The sequence below is a fragment of the Mesocricetus auratus genome, unplaced genomic scaffold (genome assembly GCF_017639785.1).
Source record: "Mesocricetus auratus isolate SY011 unplaced genomic scaffold, BCM_Maur_2.0 Super-Scaffold_100010, whole genome shotgun sequence".
NCBI lineage: Eukaryota > Metazoa > Chordata > Mammalia > Rodentia > Cricetidae > Mesocricetus > Mesocricetus auratus.
Genome location: NW_024429194.1, coordinates 59288220 through 59303864, shown reverse-complemented (window position 1 = coordinate 59303864; position 15645 = coordinate 59288220). Strand labels below are relative to the sequence as shown.

The 15645-nt window shown below is 43.4% G+C and overlaps 1 protein-coding gene across 5 annotated transcripts in view; it reads left to right on the top strand.

Annotated features, from left to right (window-relative positions):
• CUNH2orf88 (chromosome unknown C2orf88 homolog) overlaps window positions 1–15645 on the top strand; it is a 40796-nt gene that overhangs the window by 14800 nt on the left and 10351 nt on the right. The window contains exon 1 of one of the 5 annotated variants that reach the window (XM_013123971.3): window positions 7236–7256. The exons of 2 other annotated variants lie outside the window; for them this stretch is intronic. The gene's annotated coding sequence lies outside the window, so the exon portion shown is untranslated. Of the gene's footprint in view, window positions 1–7235; window positions 7257–7391; window positions 7514–7832; window positions 8108–15645 lie in introns of those variants that run through there. 2 more of the 5 variants (XM_013123970.3, XM_013123969.3) reach the window with 2 other exon arrangements.

The following is a 15645-nucleotide window of genomic DNA, read 5'->3' as shown; positions in this document are numbered from 1 at the left end:
TATGCACTGTTGTCTTCTGAGATGCTACGAGAGCATCCCGTTGAGCCCTGTTTACAATATTCAGTGGCTTTCTATCCCAGACCCCTTTACATTCCTCCACAAATGAGTCACAAAGACCTAAAATACGCGTGTCACAGCAGCAACCCACTCTCACCACCAGTTTCTTTCTGTCTCAGCTTCTTTCTCTGTGCCTTGGATAAAAGACCCCATCAAAGCCAACTCAGAAGAGAAAGGCTTTATTCATCTCATGGTTGCAGGTTACATTCCACCACGGCATGGAAGTCATGTGTGGCAGGAGCTTGAAGTAGCTGGTCACATCACAAGCAGTCATAAGAGAGTAACAAACCCGTCAATGATGCTAGCTTGCTTTCACCATTTGTACAGTCCAGGATCTCATGCCTAGGGAATGGCACCATCCATAGTGGGAATTCTTCCCACCTCAACATAATAAAGACAACCATTTATAGACCCTCAGAAACTAGCCTTAGTCTAGATAATCCCTTACAGATAGATATGCCCAGAGGTGTGGTGATATCTTGCTTATACAAATAAAGCCTGTCTGAAGGTCAGAGGGTGGAGTTGCCACTAGCTAATCACAGAGGTCTGGAGGTCTGTGCAGACAGACAGGAAGTGAGGTGGCTGGGCAGAAACAGGATATAAGCAGGGAGAAACAGGAGCTCGCTCTCTTGTGTGCTGTCCCTTGCTCCCGTTCTCTCGGCATTTCCCTCAGTGTCTGACTCTGGGTTTTTATTAAGTAGACCAATTAGGAACTCTAGTCACATAGAGGTCTGTCAAGTTAACAACATAACCATCATAGCTATTAATTATATCATGGAGGTTTTATTCTCATGACCTAATTTACCCTGCGAAGTCCTTTCCTCCTAATGCCCTACACAGTAGGATAATTTCAACACATGAGCTTGGGGGTGAGTACAATCATTCAGGCCTTGCAGTCCTACAAAACTGAACCCTGGCTGGGTAATTTATTGGAATCACATTTCGTGACTTTTTCTTCATAACTGTGCACTGCTAAGAGCTTTAGAACTGAACAAAGACATACTAAGGCCCTGTTCTCCAGAGTTCGTGCATGTATGCACATATGTGTGTGTCTGATGCTAGTGATATTTCCACCCATTTCTGTCCCTTCTCTCTCCCTTCTTTATCTGCTGTCAGCCAGAATGCCTAAATAGGAAGACTGACGGGCTTAATTTTTCTCTTAGAAAATGTAATTAATAATGACTAAGACAGATCCATGTGTATTTTATAAAAGAGCAATCTGGTTCCTCTGTCCATCGTGGCAGGAGGGTGGTGAGGTCGTAGTGGTGATGTCCCAGTGAACTCATTAGAGTCACTGCTTCCTGATTGCTTTACTTAAATTAGATGTCTGGTGGCCGTCTCAAATCAGAGGTCAGGCTGGTTGGGAACCTAATATGTTGATAAGAAACTAAATTGAATTCCTGGTTCACAAAAGCACAGTGGTTCCACATCAGATAAAGCCGAAATTTGCTGGTAACTGAACTCTCTTTGGAATTCAGCCATCTTCTAGGGACGAAATTTTAATCTAAATATCCATGCTTATCAGTAGCTGTCCTTAATTTGGAGGCTGGTCCCTAAATTGAGATGGTGATTTAGTTCAAAACTGGAAAGGTTTTAGGGAGTTCATAAGACTCGGGTCCTTAAAGGAACTTCCGGGGAGCCAGGCCACAGAGTTGAAGCAATGTGTCACCTTGTTTAGCACAAGATCACACATATGACACCTCATACAGCAATTGTTCCAATAAGAATGCTGCAAAACTTAAAATTTAAAAGGAAAAAAACAGCAGAAGTTTTATACTACCTAAGATATTTTACAGAAGGTCAGGAAAACCAGATAAGGAGATAAACAGAGGAGGGGAAGCAGCAGCAGCGGCTTTCTCCCTCCCAAACCCTTCTTAACATGGCCTGGCCTTTCAGAGGCAGTCCAAGAAAACACATTTAATTTATTCTGATTAGAAATACAAATAGTGTTCACTATAACCAGGTTTTTATTTTAATTAGTGTGTATGTGTGGTGTATGTGTATCTGTGAAAATGTGTGGATACACACGTGTCCTCGTGCATATGGAGGCTAGAGTTCACATTAGGTATCTTCTTGTTTTAAACATTCTCCTCCACCTTATATTTTTGGGACAGGGTCTCTCAATGAATGTGGAGCTCACAATTTTGCAAGACTGGTTGGTTGGCCAGCAAGCCCAGAGATCCCTGTCTCTGGGATTACAGGTGTGAGCTACCACCTGAGTCTTTTCTTCAGACAGATGCTTGGCAGAAACAGGATATAAGCAGGGAGAAATAGGAACTTGCTCTCTGGTCTGCTGAGACTCTAAGGAGGTGAGGTGTGGTGGTGGCTTGCTCCTTCTCTCTGATTTCTCAGCATTTTCCTCTATCTGACTCCAGGTTCTTACTATCTTGACCAGTTAAGAACTCCATTTACAAGGAGAAGCAGCCCCATGCATTTTCTCCCAGGCCAGTGCGCTTTGGGTAGGATCTCCACAGCATGATTGGTTTGGGCTACTAACCATGTACTCATGCCCAGCACTGCCCTATTAACTGTGAATCCATTCAGTCAAGAACAACTTTTTATTACATTGTTTTTGTAATATAGGGTCTTTCTGGGAATGTCTGTTATTGTCTTAAGTCACCTACTATGGTGCTCATGGCTTTGTAACTTAGATTAGTTTTCTTCTTATGTAGATGTGGTTCATACCTTGCCTGTCCCCTGCTCTTTAGCACAGGCTATATACACTTCTTCCCTTCTTTAACAACTGAGATATTTGTTCCATGGTCTGATCAGAGCTTTCTCACTTCTCACTGACCATGCATGATTGTTTTTATCCCTGTTAGACATTTGACCATTATTTTCTTTACAGCTATTCTTTAGTCATCTCATAACTGTCTTGTAGGTCAGAGGCTGGCTCCACATCACTGCTGATATAATTCCAAATACAAGACCCATAGACTACAGCCTTGCTCAGAAATACAGGAGCAACAGAAAGCTACCAGATACTTTCTGTTCTGTTCTATCCTGTCTTGTTTTGTTAAAACAGGGCTTCAATATGGAGCCAAGATTGGACTTGCTCCTATCCTTCTCCCTCAGCCTCCCAAGTCCTGGGATTGGACTTGCTCCTATCCTTCTCCCTCAGCCTCCCAAGTCCTGGGTTTGTAGGCATGTGTCACTGCACCTGGCTTAGAGTGCTTCATGGAACTGTTCAAACCAAGTGCCCAGCCACTAACGATTCAATAGCTTTGGGAGCAGACCATCTTCTCAAATCCTAGTAACTTGGCCAGGAGATATTGCCCATGTGAGTGGAGGGACTTAGGAGCTAGATGGGAGAGACTGTTGCTTAGACCCAAGGCCAGATTTAACAGGCCACTGAGAGGGTGGCTGAGGCATTGGAAAGCAACAAAAGAAGCATTGTTAATTCCAAAGATGGGAGGAGAAAGATCACCAACCCAAATCACCATGGCCAAATTAATTTAAGCAAACTTTTTTTTCATTCTTGTATATGGGCTTTCTCTCCCTAAGGAAGGGTTTGAGAGATCTGCATTGAATGTGAGGAAGACAAGTCTTTTATAGCTCAGGGGTAAGGGGTTCTCAAATAGGGGATTTGATGGGCAAAATAGTCAGGGTTTTAGGAACAGAACACAACCATGGCAAGTTAGTCCCTCCTGAATCAACGACATAGTCGCAAGGTGGGAGTAGCAAGGTAGTCATAATAACAGGTAGTCATAACAAGGTAGTCATAGGTGGTCATATAAACTTTTGAAACAAAGGTAGGGTTACAAAGTGGTTGTAAACAACTTTTTGAAACTAAGGCACAATTGCCATTCCTGGAGGAGGCAGTACAGAACCATTGGTAGTTAAGGTTACACTCGGGACATAGTCTAATCCTTGAGAAACAGAGGTTTAATCATAAACAGGAGTGAACTTAGTCTGCCTTTACTGATGGCTTTTAAGCCCAAGATGGAGACAGGCTGGTTCTTCAGCTTTGGACTCATGCCTGGATTGAAATTTAAAGTTCAGCCTCAAATCAGAAATTGCCTTGTATTTCCCATTCTCTCCTATTTGAAACAAAACGATACATACTTCACAGGGTTATTATCAAAGGGTTAGATGAGATAGCATGTAGAAGGCTACTGTGGTTCCTAACTTATAGATGCTCAGTGACTAGTAACTATCATTAGTAAGAAACTGTAGAAATGGTCCCTGAAAGTATAGTGTTGACTAGTAACTACTATCTCTGTTAAAGAACTCATTTTCTATCAGAGGTTAGCAACTAAGTGACAAATCCTAAGCCATAAAATGTTTCTGGATATGCAAGCAGTTTCTTATACTGAATTACCTGAAATTCAAATGCCAATTTATTAAATATTTGGCAGGTGATTTGATTTCTGAGGAGAAATCTTTAATAGAATGAAAACTGTTTTCTTAACCAATGGCCACAGTGAGACTCACCCTGTCCTGGCACAGGGCACAGACAGAACAGAATTCCAAGGAGAGACTCGATTATTTTGGTAACATCAGACAAATTGTTTTTCACCACTTTAGGCAGTGAGATAATGGAAACTGAATCATATTAAAAAGCACACATGCCACAAGAAAAATACAAACCACGTAACACAATGAGACATCTAGGTAATATTTGGCAAAAATGATCATTTTAATATTTGTTTGGTGTTATTAATGTCTCATAATGTGAGCACTCGTATGTGTGCGCACATGCACACGCACCGCACCCTTATGAAGTATCGGGTAAAGTGATGTTTTGGTCTTTGATCTTGTGAACATGTCAGACAAGTCCCTCACAGCCGTGTGATTAAGGCTGGTATTGGGATTTGAAGCCCCTTTGGGCATAGGGTCAATAGGGAGGACTGGGAGAGTGTTAAAGTTTGCAGGAGGAAAGGATGGATCGCATCACACTCACAGCCAGTTCTTCGTTGAGAAGCATTCTTAGGTGTCTTGGACGGGAGAGAAGGCTCAGCAGCTGAGAGCACAGGCTGCTGTTCCAGAGACTTGGGTTCTATGGCAGCTCACAACTGTCAGGAACTCCAGTCTTAGGGGACCTGGCATCCTCTTCTAGGCATCAGGCATACTTGTGATGCACAGGCGTCCATGCAGGCAAAACATCCATGTAATTAAAAAGAAATAAATGTATTTAAAGGATCACCACCATTTCTCCTTCTGAATTGTAAGCTTTGCATCACAAAACCCTGATCTAGAACTGAACAAAGTGTGTCTATCACCTACTCACAGAAGGGATCTGGGTCTCTCCTCCAAATCTGAATCTTGGTGCAAGTAAGAAAAGTTCACAACTGGAGACCATTTTATGCTGACTATCCTCCAGCCTCAGCAGCAGACGGCACCATATTCTCCACTGTTATTTGGGTCTTTTCCATTCATCATATTGACCAAAACCAACCAACAGAAGTTAGGCTCCTTCAGTCAAGACTGCCTTGGAACTGGGCTTCTGGATGTAAGGAAGGCAGAAAAAGAAGAGGGGTGTGCCAAGAAGATTGGCTGTGCTAAGCCCTGGGGAGCCCTGGGACTTTCTCCCAGGCACTGGCACAAGTCCTAAGACAAACTCTTTCTTGGCTGTTCCTACCGGATCTAACCTGGGCCAGTTCTTGCCAGCTTGAATAGACTCTGGAGAGGGGGTAAGGGTCTCTGAATCTCACACAGTGTCAACTTCATTCTTAGACCAGGCTATGTGTGAATAACTCTCACATGTGAATAACTCTTAATAAAAATGGTCCAGTGTGGTCTTGAGCCAGGGCTGGTAACACACATTGGAAATAGTAACTAATGAGTAAAGTGCTTACTGTGCAAACATGAAACCTGAGTTAGGATCCTGAGCACCATGTAAAAATCAAGGTGTGGCAGTGTGCCTGTACCCTCAGTGCTGGGGGCTGATGATAGGAGGAGCCCTGGGGCTTGCTGACAAGTCAATCTAGCCAATACCTCCAGCCCCAGATACAGTGAAAGACCCTGTGTCAAAATAGAAGGTGGAGAGTAGCAGAGGTGACATGTGACACAGACTTTTGTTACTTATATGCACTCATGGGCACACCTATCCATACACACACACACACACACACACACATACACACACATCTTCCAACTTGATACAAAGAAATTGTTGTGTATGTGTGTGTCTGGAGTTCCTTTATGATGGAGGCTAGAGACCATTCTTATCCATTTTCTTCTTCTGCCCTAGTAATGTAACCACAATTTTCTTTCTCTTTTTTCCTGGAGCCCATCAAAGACTGACACTGGCCACTCAGGGAAAAGCCTAGCAATATCTTAGAGGGATAGCAACATAGGCTGGCTGAACCTTCAAGCTGAGGGCAAGCAAATAACACAAGAATTAAGTCTCAAGGCAGAACCTTGCATTTGATCACAATTATTTAGCTGAAATGTATGTAAATACATACACCATCTAGATACAGTGAATTTATACCTTAAAATAATTGTTTATCAGTTTAACTATATTCACACTCTGATGCCATTTGTTACAGTAAATGACAGATTTGAGCTACAGTATTTGCAGGTCAAAGTTATCTAAGCTAATTTACACAGAACAAAAACTAAAAACGCCTGATTCACTTAAAGCTGAGCTAGACCTGGCAGGGTTTCCCAACCCCTCTGCTCTTTAACTGAACCGGACCTTCAAAGAGCCCGGCTAGTGTTAGTCTATAGGCGGCAGGCTTTTCTTGTGTGTGGCGGGGAGGGATGTGTGCACCCTTGGGTGGTGTCTTCAGCTGCTCTTGACCTTATTCCCTTGAGACAGGGTCTCTGGTTGAACCGGAAGTTTACCGTTTGGATGGCTTGTGAACTCCTAGGAACCCACCTATTTCTGTACCCTCTCCCCTTCCTAAGGCAGGACTCAGCCTCAGCATCTTCTGTCACGTAAGGAGCCAGAAGAGTTATCACTGAGGTCCTTTGGGGCATGAGCTTTGCATTGACAATCCATTGTAGAACAGGATGAAATAATGGTTCTTTTGTTATTCTCTTGGGGCTGTTACATTCTCTCGGGAATCATGCAGACAGATTCAGGCATCACGTGGAACTAGTGACAGCGAGGTCTAACTGAATAATGGCCCTGTTTGGAGGCCCCTGCTTCTTTAAAGAGTAAGAAAATGGTCCTTCAGGATGTTCTGTTTTGAGAAACAAGCATATGGATTGTTCTGTATGGAAGGATAGAAAAGTGCATTTTCAAATCCGTAAGTACACCGGGGCACTTTTGCTCTGCATGCTCACGGAGCCAAGTACTTGGTCGGGCGGAGTCTGCTGGGTGGAGCTGCGAGGTGTGGCGCTTGGGGTCAAATCAGATTTGACTGCTAAGCCAGCCTCAGAGCTGTAGCGGAGCCTTAGCCCGCCCGGAGAGCCAGGGCCAGGCTGCAGGAGGTCACCTGCGGAGTCCGGCGCCACGCTGCAGCACCAGCAGAGCCGCGCCTGCTCCCACGCGCCACGAGATCAGGTGATGTCCCGGCCCAGGTGGCTCCGGGGAGGTGGGGCAGGAGAATGGAGCGGCTCCTACTCGGTGGTCTACGTCTCTCTAGGGAGGTGGCGCCTCGTGGATAGCTTGCAGGGGATGGGAGTGCGAGCGGTGGCCCTACCCTTTAGTTCTCTCTGGCTGTGCCTGGGACTCAACTGAGTGGAGGAGCCCCTGGCGGTGCTGAGGGCGTGCTCGGGAGCTTCCCTTGGCTCCACCTGCAGGATACCACTGACAGGGCGCGGGCCACGAACCCATGAGCAGGGTAGGGCGGGCGGGCTGCAGGAGGAGCCGAGAGCACCGCCGAAGGACGCCGGCCCTCTGCGAGCGGCCACTAACTTGACCCAGCTGGCGTTCGCGAAGCGGAGGAGACTCTGTCCCTGCAGCCCGGCCACGCTGCGCCTATTCAGGCTGCGGCTCCCGCCCTGACGCCAGCGCCCTCCCCTCACTGCGCCCTCCCGGAACAGCTCCCGCCCCGGGAGCTCCGGCTGCGGCCAGGGGGCTTGAGGCCCGCTGAGCATCCACACTGAGGCCATGCAGTCCTGCGATGGCTGCGCAGCTGCCCCGCCGCTGTGTAGGGTAAGTGAACTTCTGGGAGGTGGGTGTCCTGCTCAGTTGCTGTGACCTTTTGACTTTCCAACCCAGGAAAGCTGGAGTTGCAAGAGTTAATTGTATCTAACATTTCACAGCCAGCTGTCCTGGACAAGGTCTCACATACTAGGTCCCTTAATTGGACTATTACCTTCACCCTCCCAATTCTGTTCGGAGCCCTCAAATTACAGTATTTCACTGTGAGATGCAGGCTCCCTTCCCACCTGAAGAGCGAATGAAGGCTTTCAGGTAAAGGACACCTCCCGCACATGCCAACCTGTCAGGCTTGTGCTGCGTGGCACATGATGAGCCCAGTGGTTGTGTTTGTACTCTTGGAAGCCGTGGGAGGCTGAATCTTGAAGGGAAATGGCGCAAATGAGAAGTGAAAGAGTAGACGGGTGGGATCCCCAGCCGCTAGAGAAGGCTCTGAGAAGCAGGTGGTTTCTCTCTGTCTCCGGTCTGACCCCTCCCCGTCCTTTACTGGAGGTAATATAACGTTGTAAACTAGTGAATAGCCACACAAACTGCGGCATGTATATATCAGATGGAGATTTTTTAGGTAAAATTTCAGGGGATTGAAGACTCTACTTCTATTATGGCAAATCGTCCAGCAGCAAGTGGATAATCTGTTTACAGTTCCTGATACAGCTATGGTGTATGCATAGATGGGAAACAATGTTATTTAAGTATAGCAGAATGGTTCTGGAAAAAAATAGTGACTTCAGATTTTACCTTTTTCTTCTGCTTTTCTTAATAACTTTCAGAGCATAATTAGATAACAGAAGGGTATTTTAATTCTGTGGTCTGCCCTCCAGTCAATTTCAATATACTGTCCACACCCTGCTTCTGGCAGAAGCCAGGTTTTGATTGGCCACTTGAGTGTCAGGAAGCTCCCCGTGTTTGGAGGTAACATCCTGTGTCTGTCAGCAAGTTTACACTGAGCTGACAATGGCTTCTTGGGACCTGTGCCTCATTAGTACTGCCCTAGCCAACAACCTTCCAACTTCTGAGATTACATGCAAGAATTCTTCTTTTTGCAAAGGAAATCTAAAACTTTCATATGGAGCCCATCCCACTCACTCCTCCTCCCAAAAATAAGGAAAAGGAGAAGACAGTAAAGAAACGAAAGGTTTAAAGGGAGTTTTCATCTGTTTCGCTGGCTGCTGGGAGGTTGAAATTGTTAATCCCTGCAGTGCACATAGGTGCTCAGAAAACAGGGCATACTTTTCCTTAGTGAGTAACCAAAACCGAGATAAACACATCACTTGACTGAAAAGGTCACCCTTTATTTGTTGTCAGGCAGACTTTATTAATCTTTATTGTGCAGCCTCGTGCTTCTTGAGTGGAAAGCTTTCTCTTTTGATTTATATTACTTTAAACCTCTAATTTCCACTTTAATGAATATATTTCAGCTTTGATTCTGACATTCATTGTGTTGATTCTTCACATTTGAGAATGCCCAGCATGGGTCCTTCTGTGCCGAAGGCTGCACTGTTAGGAGCCTGTGGCAGAAATGCTGCACGATTAGGAGCCCGCCCATGGCCTGGTAGAAATGCTGCAGGCTTAGGAGCCCGTGCCATGGTAGAAATGCTGCATGGTAGAAATGCTGCATGGTAGAAATGCTGCATGGTAGAAATGCTGCATGGTAGAAATGCTGCATGGTAGAAATGCTGCATGGTAGAAATGCTGCATGGTAGAAATGCTGCAGGCTTAGGAGCCCGTGCCATGGTAGAAATGGCTCTGAGAGGTTCAAGTTTGAAGCCTGGCACATACTCCGTTATAGATCAGTAAAATGAGGTTAATGCCATCCACTTTCAGGGTGACTGCTGAACTTCAAAGTACTGAAAAAGCCAAGCACAACAATGGCTGGAAATCTAGTTGGTCCCTAGTAGATTTTAGTGAACCAGATGAATTTGGCACTTAAGTTGTAGTTTGTTGGTCTTTTCTGTAAGAGTTCAGCAAAGGAAAGTTTAACCAAATGCCTTGCTGGAAAGAGACTCTGGCTCAACTCCTGAAGTGATCAGTCAGCTTCCAGCTCCTAGAAATATAGACCACTGCCCCTGCCAAGCGTTGCTCGCTCACATCTTTAATTTTACCTGGTCTATCCGGGTTGGGAATTCTAATTCACTTTCTCCCATATTTAGTATTAGAAATTAACACGGGGACAAAGTAGTGCGAGTGACTGTAGCTTTGAGCCCTTCCCATAGGTTTTCGGGAGATTCTCGGATATTCCAGACAACTGCAGGTTGTCTTGGGTGCTCAAGTCTGAGTGATCAGAATGGGAAGGCATGGACAGTTTATCCCTTCAGCTTGCCCTTTAGTTTTCTCTCATCTTTCCATTCTTTTCAACTTGATGCTCATAAGGCAGGAAGACAGTCGCTTTCCTTCTCTAATTAGTTAACACACCATCTGCCTTTGGATTCTAGGAGTCTGTTAACTTGCTCCCCTGTTCCATAGCAAATGCACAATGAAGAATAAGAGCCAAACTGGGTTGATAAGTTCAAAGTTTTTGGCAATCGTAAATAACTCTAGATAGCAGGTAGTATGGAAACACTATATTTTAAGAGTTCGTTTCTTAAAATGAAGAGCGGAGAAATCACACATTTTTCACAAAGGGCTGAAGGCAAACAGATCCATGAAACTAGATGGCAAAGACACAGGGAGTCCTGTGAAGGAGAGGCATATGTCCTCTGTGGGGGTATCTTCATCAGAACATTGTAAATATTAACCTAGCCCAACTATCCAACTCTGCAAACAGTCTGAACAAAGAGAATAATGTCAAACCCACTGCTTAAGCCAGCATCTAACACACTGACGACACATAGGTTTCTGTCGAGCGGCCACACTTTAATAAACATTTGTGACATGCTTTGACACAGGGAAATGTCCTGTGCCAAAGAAAAGAAAAGTGACTGCTCCCCGGGAGGAATGTTCCCACCGGTCCTCAGTTCATTAACTATATATACAGATTCAATAGTCTAGACACCAGCACAAGGGGATTCTAGAGAAGAGTCAGAGGAATTCTGGGAAGTCTGTAAAAAGCAGATGGGGCTTCCCCATCCTTGAAGATAGCCTTTGGTGTAAGTAGGGAAGTGGAGAGACAGAGCTGGGTGCAGATAAGGAGGAGATGGGGTGTTTCCAGTTAAGGAAGAGCTAGAAGGAGGAGATGGGCATGGATGCTTACAGCAGTCCAGTACTAAAGAGGAGATGCCCGGGCATGAGTAAGAAATCCAGAGCTTTTACATAAGTCTCAGTAAACCTCCACCCTCCCCACCCCCCAGCAGCACTGTCCCACCAACCACAGGCAGCAGATGTGATAACTCCCTAGGAAAGATGTAGAGAGTTTGACATCATGAAAAAATTCTTAAGCTTCAAATAGCAAAATTTTTCTGAGTTCTTGGTCTCTGACCTTGAGTCCAAGTGCATTTGAACTCTGAGTTCTCTTGTGCCTCTGCACTAGAGTAATGTTATGTTCAGTGTTCAGAATTAGATATACTGCTGCTGGAAGTTCATTTAGTGCTCAGCACTTAATCCCCTCTTATTATTTGCACCTCCTACTTGTTCTAAAGCATCTGAATTGGTTTCACTGAGTAACATAATGCCTAAATTGAATTTAGAGGGAAGAAAAGAAGTTCTTTGGCTGTCCTATGTCAGTGACTACAGAATCACTTGAGAATCCAACTGCTAAAAAGCATTGTGATTTAAAATGAACTTAATTACATGTATAAGCAACACATGTGATACAATGAGCCTTTAGAATTGGGTCTGGGGTTCTAGATCATTCTTTCTTAACTAATTGGTGAGAAGCTATGTCTCACTTTGCTCCAGGACATATTTATAATGCTGGAGGAACTAATACAGGCTGAAGTTCAGTATTTGTCCTTATCAGTGAGTGACCAGGAAGAGCCTTCCAGGGCTAAGGGAGACAATGCTGACAATGCTGCTTGGATGACATGACACATGGGAGAGGTTTCCAGTCAATGAAAGACACATCACAATTCTAACTTGCAACTCCAGAATTACTGCTGACAATCTTATCTTTTCATAACTATAATCTTAAGATGTAAATCACTTAAAATAGTGAATAAGTTCATGTTCCTTGCTTTAAGAGATACTCCAGAGAAGGAGAAAGAGGGCGACATAGAACAGCTCTGTTCCAAGAGTTCTAGATCCTTCACACAGAGGACCTCACTTGATTTCCATCATGTCTGTGGTAGATCCTTGTTAGTTTACACATAAAACCAAACCACCTGGTCCCCAAGGATCAGGCTTGCAAGAATCTCAAACATCGTCCTTGTACTTAGCAATGCCATCTTCTCTACCTTGCACTGGGAAACTGGCCCCAGGTGTGAGTGCATAGGAGCTGGCTGGTGAACAGCTACACACTGTATGCATCCCTGGAGCCAGATGAGGAAACTCTGTAGTGTTCTGTTGGTGACATTCAGATAGATCAAGATGGTATATGCAGGTTCTAGCCTTTGCTTTTTGGCGAAAAGAAACACTAAGTGGAGTTGACTTGTTTGACCGTGCCATTTGATTCTCTTGTAAATTTATAGTCCAAATGGGTGATTCTCAATATTCCCAGACCAAAGACCCCATTTAATGCTCAGTTTTCACGGAATTTTGGAGTACATTTTTATTAGAGGACAAATAATGACAAATATGCTGTTACAAACTGAGTGACTTTTTAAAAAAATAACAGGTATTTTGTATGCCTCTGTGTTGGGGAAGGAGGGGGAAGGGGAGGGGAGAGAGAGAGAGAGAGAGAGAGAGAGAGAGAGAGAGAGAGAGAGAGAGAGAGAGAGAGAGAGAGAGAGAGAGAGAGAGAGAGAGGAGAGTACATGTGCCAGAGATAGACACTGTGTCTCTTTGCCAGTAATTTCCCATCTTATTTTTGAGGCAGTTTCTCACTGAGCCTGGAGCTCACTGGTTCAACTAGACTGGCTGGCCAGTGAGCCCCAGAACTTTCCTATCCCTGCCACCCCAGTGCCAGGGTTCTAGATGCACCTATATCTCTCCCTCCTTTGTTAAGTATGTGGTACTAGGAATTAAACCCGGGTCCTTGGGCATGCATGGCAAGCATTTTCCTGAGCCATTTCCATGGTTCCTTCAAGTATGCTTCTTAATGAATTAGCATTTTATTAAGTATATTTGCGTTAAAACTGATACTGCATAAACATACAAGACCTGTGTGTGTGTGTGTGTGTGTGTGTGTGTATTTGTATTAATTCAAGGCAGAGCCCATTTTAAAGCCAGAATGTGAAGCATATAGATAACCTGTGAAAGTGATGTAAACCAAGCCAACCATAACCATAATCTAGAGTTTAAGGTAGGCTTTCAGCTGTTCTATGCCTGTTCATCTACCTGACACTTTTGAATTGTGCTTTCTTTTTTGTTTGTTTTTTGAGACAGGGTTTCTCTATGTAACAACCCAGGTTGTTCTGGAACTTGCTTTGTAGATCAGGCTGGCCTCGATCTCATAGAGATTTGACTACTTCTGCCTCCCAAGTATTGTGATTAAAGACATTCACCACCATACCCGGCTGAGTTCTGTGTTTGTTTGTTTGTTTGTTTTTTAATTATTGTTTTTAAGATAACGTTTCCTTGTGTGTAGCCTGGCTTATTAGGTCACTTTTAACAAACAGCACTGGTTGCTTTGGTTATTGATTTCTGTATCATTTCTGTCCTTCTTACTTGGGATTGATTTTTCTTTTTTAGCTTAAGGTGAAAATTGGATGACTAATTTAAACATTGTTGTTACAAGGATTCAAATCTATATAATTTCTTTTACATTTAAAGATTCATTTCAGAATTTTAATATGTTTTAGCTTTTATTGAGCTGGAGATATATTTAATTCCTTTACAATCTCTTCACCCCATGGTGACCTAACAATAATTACATTCCAAATATTTGGGACTTTATTATTTTTAACATTTTAACAGCAGGGCAACTAGGAAATATGTTCTTCAGAATTTCAAGCCCTGAAATCTGTTAAGACTCTCGCATACTCAGTCTATCATGGTGAGTTTCCCTTCAAATCATGACATGAATGCCCTCATTGTTGAGTCTCTGTTCAGTGAGGGCTGACTCAGAGTGAACCATGTTTAAAATGTAGATTCTTCATTTTGTCTCTGGATAATCCATTTCTACTTAAGCAATATAAATCTCCCAACTATGTTATGGCTTAATCTTTTAGTTCTGCCAAGTTTATGATTCTTCCTGTATTTTCATACTATCACTTACATATTTGTTTAAACTGCACCTCTTATAGACAGAATATAGTTAGTATTTCTTCTAAAAGACATTCCAGAATGAGTTTTAGGTTCACAGAATAGTTGAGCAGGAGGTACAGAGTCCTCAGACCTCATGACTACATTCATTTACTCCCCAGACTACCAGTGACATGGAGTGACACACGTGTTTCACAAGATGCAACTGTTTTTACACATCATGACCCCCTAATGCCCACACTTTATATTAGGGTTCACTCTTTGTTTTATATAATTCATTGTTTTTGACACATGTGTAGTCCTGTATACCCATCATTATAGCAACATATAAAATACTTTCACTGCCTTGAATTTCATGTGTTCATCCTACCTCCACAATTCCTGTACTCTTGTCTTTATTTTTTCCACAGCTTTGCCTTTTCTAAACTGTCATAGAGTTGGAGTCATATAGTACATAATCCTTTCAGACTAGCTTGATAACTCATTTCTTTTTCTTTTTTTACACAATTCCTTTTTCTCTCTTCCTCTTGTTTTTCAAGACAGGGTTTCTGTGTAGCCCCGACTGTCCTTTAACTTGCTTTGTAGATCAAGATAACTCATTTCTTTTCAATGCTGAATACTATCTCATTACCTAGATGTGTCATGGTGTATTCATTCACCAACTGAAAGGTGTCCTGGTTGTTTCCAAGTTGTAGACATTATGAAAAAGACACCGGTCTGTAAAATTTTATCTGAGCCTACATTTTCATTTGGGCAAATGCCAACCAGTGGGATTTCTGGATCATGTTGAAAGAGTATGTTCAGTATGTGAGGAGGTGTGAGACTGTCTTCCAAAGAGACTGCATCACTTTGTTTTATAGCCTGCAAAGCACAGACTCTGTCCCATATTCCACTCCATTTGATGCGGTTTGGACTGTTCACTATTCTATTGGGTTATGCTGTATCTCCATGCTGTTCTAACTTGCAATTCCCTAGTGCCATACATTAATGATTTTCTTAAATGCTTAGCTGGCTTCTGTGTCTTCCTCATTGAGGTGATATTCTGCACATTTTGATCAGATTCTTCAGTTTAATTATTGAGCTTTCAGAGTTCTTTGTATATTTGGATTATAGTTTTTTAATTTTATATTTTATGTATGAGTGTTCTGCATGTATACCTGCACCCCAGAAGAGGGCATAAGATCATATTATAGATGGTCGAGCTACCATGTTGTTGCTGGGAATTGAACTCAGGACTTCTAGAAGAACAGCCAGTGTTCTTAACCTCTGAGCCATCTCTACAGCCCCTGGATTAT